Here is a 9,430-nt window from a genome sequence, read left to right as displayed (position 1 = left end):
GCCACGTGGCGGCAGGTGGATGGCCGCGGTGATGCGTCCGGTCAGGGCGGACGTGTCCGGCCGGCGCGGAGACGATTTTTAGGGTTAGGGAGAGAGGAGATCCGCGAATTTCGGGAGGGGTCTTTAAATAGGCATAGAGGGAGCTAGGAGAGTCCAAATGAGGTGCGGTTTTCGGCCACGCAATCATGATCGAACGCTCTAGAAGATGGAGCAGGTTTAGGTGGGTTTTGGGCCAAATTGGAGGGGTGTTGGGATGCAACACACACGAGGCCTTTTCGGTCCCTCGGTTAACCGTTGCAGTATCAAACGAAGTCCAAATGATACGAAACTTGACAGGCGGTCTACCGGTAGTAAACCAAGGACGCTTGGCAAGTCTTGGTCCAATCCGGAAATGTTTAATCCCTACACACGAAAGAAAGCTAGAAATGACCACCGGAGGAGAACGAAGCGCCGGAATGCAAAACGGCCAACGGGGAAAATGCTCGAATGCATGAGATGAACACGTATGCAAATGCAATGCACATGATGACATGATATGAGATGCATGACAACGACAACAACACACGGAGACAAAAACCTGGACCCGAGAAAATAAAATAAGTTAACGCCGAAAACAGAAGAGTTGGAGTACAAATTGGGAAAGTCATATCCGGGGTGTTACAACACTCCACCACTACGAAAGGATCTCGTCCCGAGAAATAGGACTGAAAGAACATCGGGTACTCAGAACGGAGGTGATCCTCGCATTCCCAGGTAGCTTCACGGTCGGAATGGTGTGACCACTTGACTTTGAGGAATTTGATTGACTTATTGCGAGTCTTGCGTTCAGTCTCTTCAAGAATAGCAACTGGGTGCTCACGATAGGAAATATCTTCTTGGAGCTCAATGTCCTCGAAGTTGACGGTGCGCTCAGGAGTCTTGAAGCACTTTCGAAGCTGAGAGACATGGAACACATCATGAACATTTGCAAAGTTTGAAGGAAGCTCGAGTTGATAGGCGAGATCGCCTCTCTTGCTGACAATCTTGAAAGGTCCCACGTATCTAGGGGCAAGCTTCCCTTTGATACCGAAGCGACGAGTACCTTTCATAGGAGAGACGCGGAGGTAAACATGATCTCCGATCTCGAAAGCCAAATCACGGTGCCTACTATCATAGTAGCTCTTCTGGCGGGATTGGGCTGCTTTGTGGTTATCACGAATGACTTTGCACATTTCCTCTGCCTCTGTGATTAAGTCATTACCCAAAAGCTGACGTTCACCGGTTTCAGACCAGTTGAGAGGGGTACGGCACTTCCTGCCATACAGAATTTCAAATGGGGCCTTGCCCGAACTTGCTTGAAAACTGTTGTTGTAGGAGAATTCAGCATAAGGAAGACAATCCTCCCACTTCATGCCGAAGGAGATCACACAAGCCCTGAGCATATCTTCAAGAATCTGGTTGACACGCTCGACTTGACCGCTAGTTTGAGGATGGAAAGCTGTGCTGAAGCGGATGTTGGTGCACATGGCCTTCTGAAAAGAATCCCAAAACTTGGAGGTAAAGATGCTGCCACGGTCTGAAGATATCACTTGTGGAATACCATGCAGAGAGACAATCCGAGAGGTATAGAGTTCCGCCAATTGAGCTATAGTGATTGACTCTTTAATAGGCAGAAAGTGAGCCACTTTGGTGAGTTTGTCGATGACAACGAATATAGCATCATTGCCACGCTTGGACTTTGGAAACCCAGTCACGAAGTCCATTTCAATGTGGTCAAACTTCCATTCTGGAATGGCAAGAGGTTGGAGGAGACCAGCTGGCCTTTGGTGTTCTGCCTTCACTCTTCTGCAGACATCACATTCATTCACGAATTGAGCAATCTCGCGCTTCATTCGAGTCCACCAATAAGCCTGCTTGAGGTCCTGATACATCTTCGTGCTCCCAGGGTGGATGGAGAGGAGAGAATTGTGAGCCTCGTTCATGATCACTTTACGAAGGTCACCTTTGGGCACAACAATATGATCCTTGAAGAAGAGAGTGTCCTTGTCATCAAGGCGGTAGCACTTGTACTTGGGTTGACTCTTGGAAATCCCAATCTTCACCTTTTTCACCATAGCATCAAGAAGCTGGGCTTGGCGAATCTGGTCTTCTAAGGTAGGAGAGACTTGAAGGTTGGCAAGGAAACCTTGAGGAACAACTTGCAGATTAAGTTTGCGGAAAGCTTCACAACGCTCGGGTTGATAAGGCTTGAGAATCAGACTGTTGCAGTAAGCCTTTCTGCTCAATGCGTCAGCAATCACATTGGCCTTGCCTGGAGTATACTCGATACTCGGATTATACTCTTGAATCATTTCGACCCATCGAGTTTACCTGAGGTTGAGATTAGGATGAGTGAAGATGTACTTGAGACTCTTGTGATCAGTGAAAATGTCCACTTTTCTTCCCAATAAGAGATGTCTCCAAGTCAAAAGAGCATGCACAACTGCCGCCAACTCGAGATCATGAGTGGGGTAGTTCTTCTCATTGGGCTTCAACTGGCGAGAGGTATAAGCAACAACTTTCTTCTCTTGCATCAACACTGCGCCAAGACCTTGGAGAGAGGCATCACAAAAGACCTCGTACGGCTTGGATTCATCAGGCGGAGTCAGAACTGGAGCAGTGATCAATTTCTCTTTCAAAGTGTTGAAAGCAATGTCACACTCCGGAGACCAAACGTAGTTGACGTGCTTCTGGAGAAGATTAGAGAGAGGCTTCGCGATCTTAGAAAAGTTTTCAACGAATCTTCGGCAATAGCTTGCGAGACCGAGGAAGCTACGGAGTTGCTTCACGTTCTGAGGAGGTTCCCAATTCACAATTGCAGACACCTTCTCAGGATTCACGGCAATGCCCTTGGCAGAGATGATATGACCAAGATAAAGAACCTCATCGAGCCAAAATTCACACTTGGAGAACTTGGCGTAGAACTGATGTTCTCTGAGCTTATCAAGAACCAAACACAAGTGTTTGGCATGATCTTCCTTGTTCTTCGAGAAAACCAGAATGTCGTCGAGATAGACCAAAACGAAGTCATTGGTGTAGGCGTTGAAGATGAAGTTCATCATGCGAGATAAAGTCGGAGGAGCGTTGACGAGGCCAAAAGACATGACAGTGTATTCATATGAACCATAGCTTGTCCTGAAAGCCGTCTTGGGAATATCTTGCTCACGGATTCGAATCTGATGATAACCCATACGGAGATCAAGCTTGGAGAATACTTGGGCACCTTTGAGTTGTTCGAACAGCTCATTGATGTTGGGAAGTGGGTATTTGTTCTTGATGGTCTTCTTGTTCAATGGACGGTAATCAACACAAAGTCGGTCCGTTCCATCCTTCTTCTTCACAAAAAGAACACCACAACCCCACGGAGAAGAACTAGGCCGTATGAGACCCATTTTCTCTTGAATATCGAGTTGCTTCTTCAGCTCCTTCAACTCTTCAGGTCCGAGCTTGTAAGGACGCTTGCACATAGGTTCCGTATCGGGCTCAAGATCAATAACGAATTCAACTGGCCGGTGCGGAGGCATTCCTGGAAGCTCTTCTGGAAAGACGTCTTGATATTCACAAATGACTGGAATTTGCGAGATAGCATCCAGTTCACCCTTCTCATTGAGAGAAAACAGACGGATGGTATCGTCATTAGTGGCAAAGACAATTACATCCTCAGACGGATGAGTCAATTGAATCTGTCTGACTGCACAATCAAGCTGAGCCTTGTGCTTAGAAAGCCAATCCATCCCAAGAATAAGATCAATATCCGAGTTGCCAAGAACCATTGGAGAAGCCAGAAACTTGAAGTCACCCAACATGATAGAAATATCCGGGACTATTGAAGTAGCCATCATAGACTTAGCCGGAGAAACCACTCCCATAGGTTTACCCAACATTTGTGAAACGAAGTCATGCTTGGAAACAAATGATCTTGACATGAAACAATGCGATGCACCCGTGTCAAAAAGAACTTTTGCGGGAAAAGAGTTAACTGGAAAGTTACCCATGATCACATCTGACGAGTCCTCTGCCTGAGCTGCATTCAGCAAGTTCACCTTAGCATGCTTGGGGTTATGCTTGACCACAGCTGTACTTTCCAATCTCACAAGAGGAGGAGGAGGAAGACGCCTCTGGTTGAAACACTTGTTGGCATAGTGACCCTTCTGTTGGCACTTGTTGCACGTGACCTCTGAAAGCGGACGGTGATACGGAGCACTCGATCTTGGAGCTTGAGACGAAGTCTTGTTCTGAAAGCAAGGGTTGGGTGGGTGGGAAGATCCACTGCCACCTTTGCTCTTCTACTGATACGGCTGACTGAACAGAGGAGGAGGAAGCCAATACTTCTGCTGCTTGGCCCCTTGAGTAGAGGAAGAAGGAGTAACATCTCTGACTCGCTTCTTGGAAGCATCACACCTCAACTAAGCAGCCTCTTGCTTCAATGACATGTTGTAGAACTCATCGTACCTCAAGGGCTCAAAGAGGACAAGAGCTAGCTGAATTTCTTCTCTAAGACCACCCCTGAACTGGTATATCATGCTCTTCTCATCAGGGACGTCCTGCTTGGCAAAGCGGGCGAGCTTCTGAAACAACTTGTTGTAGTCATAGACAGACAAAGAGCCTTGCTTCAGATTGCGGAATTACTCACGCTTGCTTTCAACCACGCTCTGAGGGATATGGTGAGCTCTGAAATCTTGACGGAATTCATCCCAAGTGATAACACGTCCACCTCTGCAGTCCTTGTACTGCTGGAACCATTCTGCAGCTTGATCTTTGAGTTGGAAGGAAGCGAACTTGACAAAGTCCTCAGGCCTGACGTTACTGCACTCGAAATGCTTGCACAGATCCACAAGCCAATCGTCAGCATCAGTTGCCTCAACACAATTGCTGAAAGTCTTTGGCCCGTTAGCAAGGAACTGGTTGAGTGTAGCAGAGTGATTCTGATTGTTGCCTTGGTTCCCTTGGTTGCCTTGATTTCGCTCTTGGAGAATTTGCATGATCAACTGTGTGTTTGCATCGGTTGCGGCCATCACAGCTTGCCATGCCTCCGGAGGAGGTGGAGGTGGTGGCGGATCAGGATTCGGAGTCATGCGCGTTGGAGGAGCCATCCTGAAGAGGTTCACCACCATTAGCACATAGACAGATAAAATGAAGATGAATCCAACGGAATGAAAATTGCAACATATAGTCTTCACATCCGAACAAAATGAACGAATGCATTCCTCTTGAAATGGTCACATATCCATAAATTGAGAAGCCACTTAGAATTAAGGTAGAGAAATAAATCAACAAGGTACCGATCAAGAACGAATAATTGGTAAGAAATCCAAATCTCAAACCAATATCCGTGGAAGAAGAACTAGAGCTACGAGAATTCCCACCTATGAAACTCCCGAACCTTTCCGGTTATGCAATCAGGTGTTGGGGATATAGGGGAAGCATAATATCTCACCCAATTCTAGCAAATCCTACATCCAGCTGTATCCATCCTTCAACACATAACCGAGAAAAACTTCGGAAACCATCTACCTCAACCTTCAAAAAGCATCCGTTATACAAGTTATGGCGATACTCCCGAACTCCCCCCCAAGTACTGGGTGGCGTCGAGGTTATCTCACCAACGAACTGCATAAAAGAGATTTTTGATGTCGGCGAACTAAACTCAGGTATTCCAGAACTGCAACGATAAAATTATGACGACAACACCTCAGAGCTCAACTCCCCGAGACACTTCCACAAAACCCCTGACAGGAGGCACCAAGACAATGTTCTCATCATAAAACCATCGGAACGATTCCAAGATACCCGTGTGATCCTAAAATTTTTTTTAGTGAAATTTGAGAAGAGAAGAGTCAAAACTCTATGTCAGGATGCCTTACCAGAGCGATGAGGAGACTGGGAAGTAAAAAGAATTCCTAAACTCTCCGATATATAATTCCTAAATGACTCAAAACATTTTTCTAGACACAACTCGGCTGCTAAAAACGATCAAGCAATGGGGCTCCTAAGGTCGGGGAAGGCTCTGATTACCAACTTGTAACACCCTCAATGCGACTATATCTCCCACGTGTCGAGGCACGACTTAGAGGAATAATCGCATTGAAGGCATATGTCGCAAGTTAGGCAATCATCACAAACATCCCAAGTAATATAATAATAAAGGGGAGATAACATAGTTGGCTTACAATCGCCACGTCAATCAAGGTACATAAATAACATTACATCATCCAAACACTCATGGCCCGACTACGGCGCCAAAATAAAAGATAACCCAACATGCGACACGGTCCCGATCACCCCCAACTGGGCACCACTACAGATCATCAGGAAAGGAAACATAATAGCGTTGAGAGTCCTCGTCGAACTCCCACTTGAGCTCGAGCGCGTCACCTGGAGCGGAATCATCAGGCCCTGCATCTGGTGTAATAGTAATCTATGAGCCACGGGGACTCAACAATCTCGCACCCTCGCGATCAAGACTATTTAAGCTTAATAGGTAAGGCAAGGTAAATATGTGGAGCTGCAGCAAGCGACTAGCATATGTGGTGGCTATCCTATTCGCAAAAGAGAGCGAGAAGAGAAGGCAAAGCGCGAACGCATAACTAAAGAGGGCAATACTGCGGCAAACATTACTCCAACATCGTGTCCACTTCCTGGACTCCGCCGAGAAGAGGCCATCACGGTAACACACTCAGTTGATTCATTTTAATTAAGTTAAGGTTCAATTTATCTACAACCGGACATTAACAAATTCCCATCTGCCCATAACCGCGGGCACGGCTTTCGAAAGTTCAAATCCCTGCAGGGGAGTCCCAACTTAGCCCATGACAAGCTCTCACGGTCAACGAAGGAATAGACCTCCTCCCAAGACGTTCCGAACAGACTCGGTATCTCGGTTCTTCAAGACAACTCCGACAATGGTAAAACAAGTCCAGCAACACCACCCGCTGTGCCAGCAAATCCCGATAGGAGCTGCACATATCTCGTTCTCAGGGCACACCGGATAAGCTAAGCGTACGGGAGCCAACGTAACCCAAGTTGCCAAGGGACGGCCCTGCACGGTGCTCTAGGTTGGACCAACACTCAGAGGAGCACTGGCCCGGGGGGGGGGGGTTAAATAAGATGACCCTTGAGTCCGCGAAACCCAAGGGAAAAGTCTAGGTGGCAAATGGTAAAACCAAGGTTGGGCATTGCTGGAGGAGTTTTATTCAAGGCGGACTGTCAAGGGGTTCCCATTATAACCCAACCGTGTAAGGAACGCAAAATCCGGGAACATAACACCGATATGACGGAAACTAGGGCAGCAAGAGTGGAACAAAACACTAGGCGAGAGGCCGAGCCTTCCACCCTTTACCAATTATATAGATGCATTAAGATAATAAGATAATATAATGATATCCCAACAAGTAAATAATGTTTCAACAAGGAACGGCCTCCAATCTTCACTTGCAACTAGCAACGCTAGAAGAGGGGCTGAGCAAAGCGGTAACATAGCCAATCAACGGTTTGCTAGGACATGGTGGGTTAGAGGTTTGACATGGCAATTTGGGAGGCTTGAAAGCAAGTGGTAGGCATCGTAGCATTGGCATAGCAAAAGAGCGAGCAATCTAGCATAGCAAAGATAGTAGTGATTTCGAGGGTATGATCATCTTGCCTGCACAGTTGTCAGAGTTGACTGGATCCTCGAAAGCAAACTCAATGGGCTCCTCGTTAGCGAACTCGTCTCCCGGATCTAACCAAACAAGACAAACAAGCAACAAGGACACAATCAACCACGTGCAAGGATCAACCAATATGATGCGAACATGGTATGCTATGCGGGATGCGATGCGGGATGCATATGCAAGATGTGACAAGGAATGCATAAACCTTGCCTCAACTTGGAAATCCAAGTGTGCCACTGGAAAGATGAGATGAAATCACTTGAAAAAGATATAAAGAACGTCGGAATCGGGGTTACGGTTTGGAAATGGCAAGCGATTCAAATATGACACTGGTCTGCGATATGCAGCAAGTAGCCATCTAAATGCAATGAGATGAACATGCTATAGCACCCAAACATGACAACAAAATACATGGCAGGGATGCATTCAAGATTCTTAACAAAAGTCTAGCACTGAGCTACGGCCAATTCGTCTATTAATAGGTCCAAACAAGCATGGCAAAAATGCATATGACAAACAGATTTCAGACTTAGTGAAATTAACACTTGTCTGGAATTTCAGATCAGGTAGCCCTCTTCGGAGCCACAAAACTACATGCTACAGGACCTGAACATGGCAAAGTAAAGCATGGCATGGAGCTACTCAAAGAGCTTAACAAAAGTCCCTTAGTGACCTTGAGCCAAAAGGGATCACAAAATACAATTGCAAGCATGTGAACATGGCAAAAACATAATCAGATCACAGACTTAGTGAAAACTGGAGCATGCTGAAAACAGATCTCAAGTAGGTATGTTTACAAGCTCGATGCACTCACTACGGAGCGAGTCATGACAAGCTAAGCATACATCTATCAAGAACACACAAAATGCAAGCCAGACATGGCAAGAACAATAGCATAGCATGCACGGGACAACTACAACATCATCAGCAAAATTGCAAACAAGTTGACAATCTGCCCAGATTCACAAAGTAGCAAAAGTAGAGCTTCATTGACTCAAGCTAGGGTGCTCCATAATTGCAAACAAAGACATGGATGGATAGAGCACTACAAGATTAACAAAACATCCTTACTGATCATCCTCAAAAGAGGCACGGATCACTAGGAAACAACAAGAACATATGGCCATATGAAATAAACAGATCAAGGACTTAGTGGAATTACTAAGTCCCTGAAATCAGCACTAATAAGTGCACCACTTCGCAAGCTTGTGCTAGTCACCACACACATCACAAAAATACATGGGTTGCACCTCTGGAAAGATGGCAAAACCCTTAACAAAACATATGTAGAGCTCATGGGCATAACATGCACACAATAATCATGGCAAAAATGACAAATATGCAAATGGAGTAGCAGATCTGACAATTATCTCAAGTATGCCTCTTCTAACAGCATTTCGGGCATCAAGATGAGCTCAAATGAAAATGATGCAATGGAATGAAATGATGTACTCTCTGAGCCGAACAATTTGATATGCTATATGTCAAAAGCGGAGCTACGGATGCGGAGATATAGCATGACGAACAGGAGCACATGGATCTGAAAATTTAGGGACTTGGAAGAAAAAACGACCTAGGGTTTACTGTTCACCGGATCTGGATCCAGATCGGCGCACGGGAACCGAGGTTGGCTGGGGCACTGTTCACCGGCGGGGAGGGAGCTCGCCGGAGCTGGCGTGACGGCGGGGAGGCGGCGGGGCGAGGCCGGTGGAGGCGGCGGGGCGAGGCCGGTGGAGGCGGCGAGGTCGCCGGGCGCCGAGCTC

The sequence above is a fragment of the Triticum aestivum genome, chromosome 4A (genome assembly GCF_018294505.1).
Source record: "Triticum aestivum cultivar Chinese Spring chromosome 4A, IWGSC CS RefSeq v2.1, whole genome shotgun sequence".
Lineage (NCBI taxonomy): Eukaryota > Viridiplantae > Streptophyta > Magnoliopsida > Poales > Poaceae > Triticum > Triticum aestivum.
The sequence above is the reverse complement of the archived record's forward strand: the minus strand, read 5'-3'. Positions refer to the sequence as shown.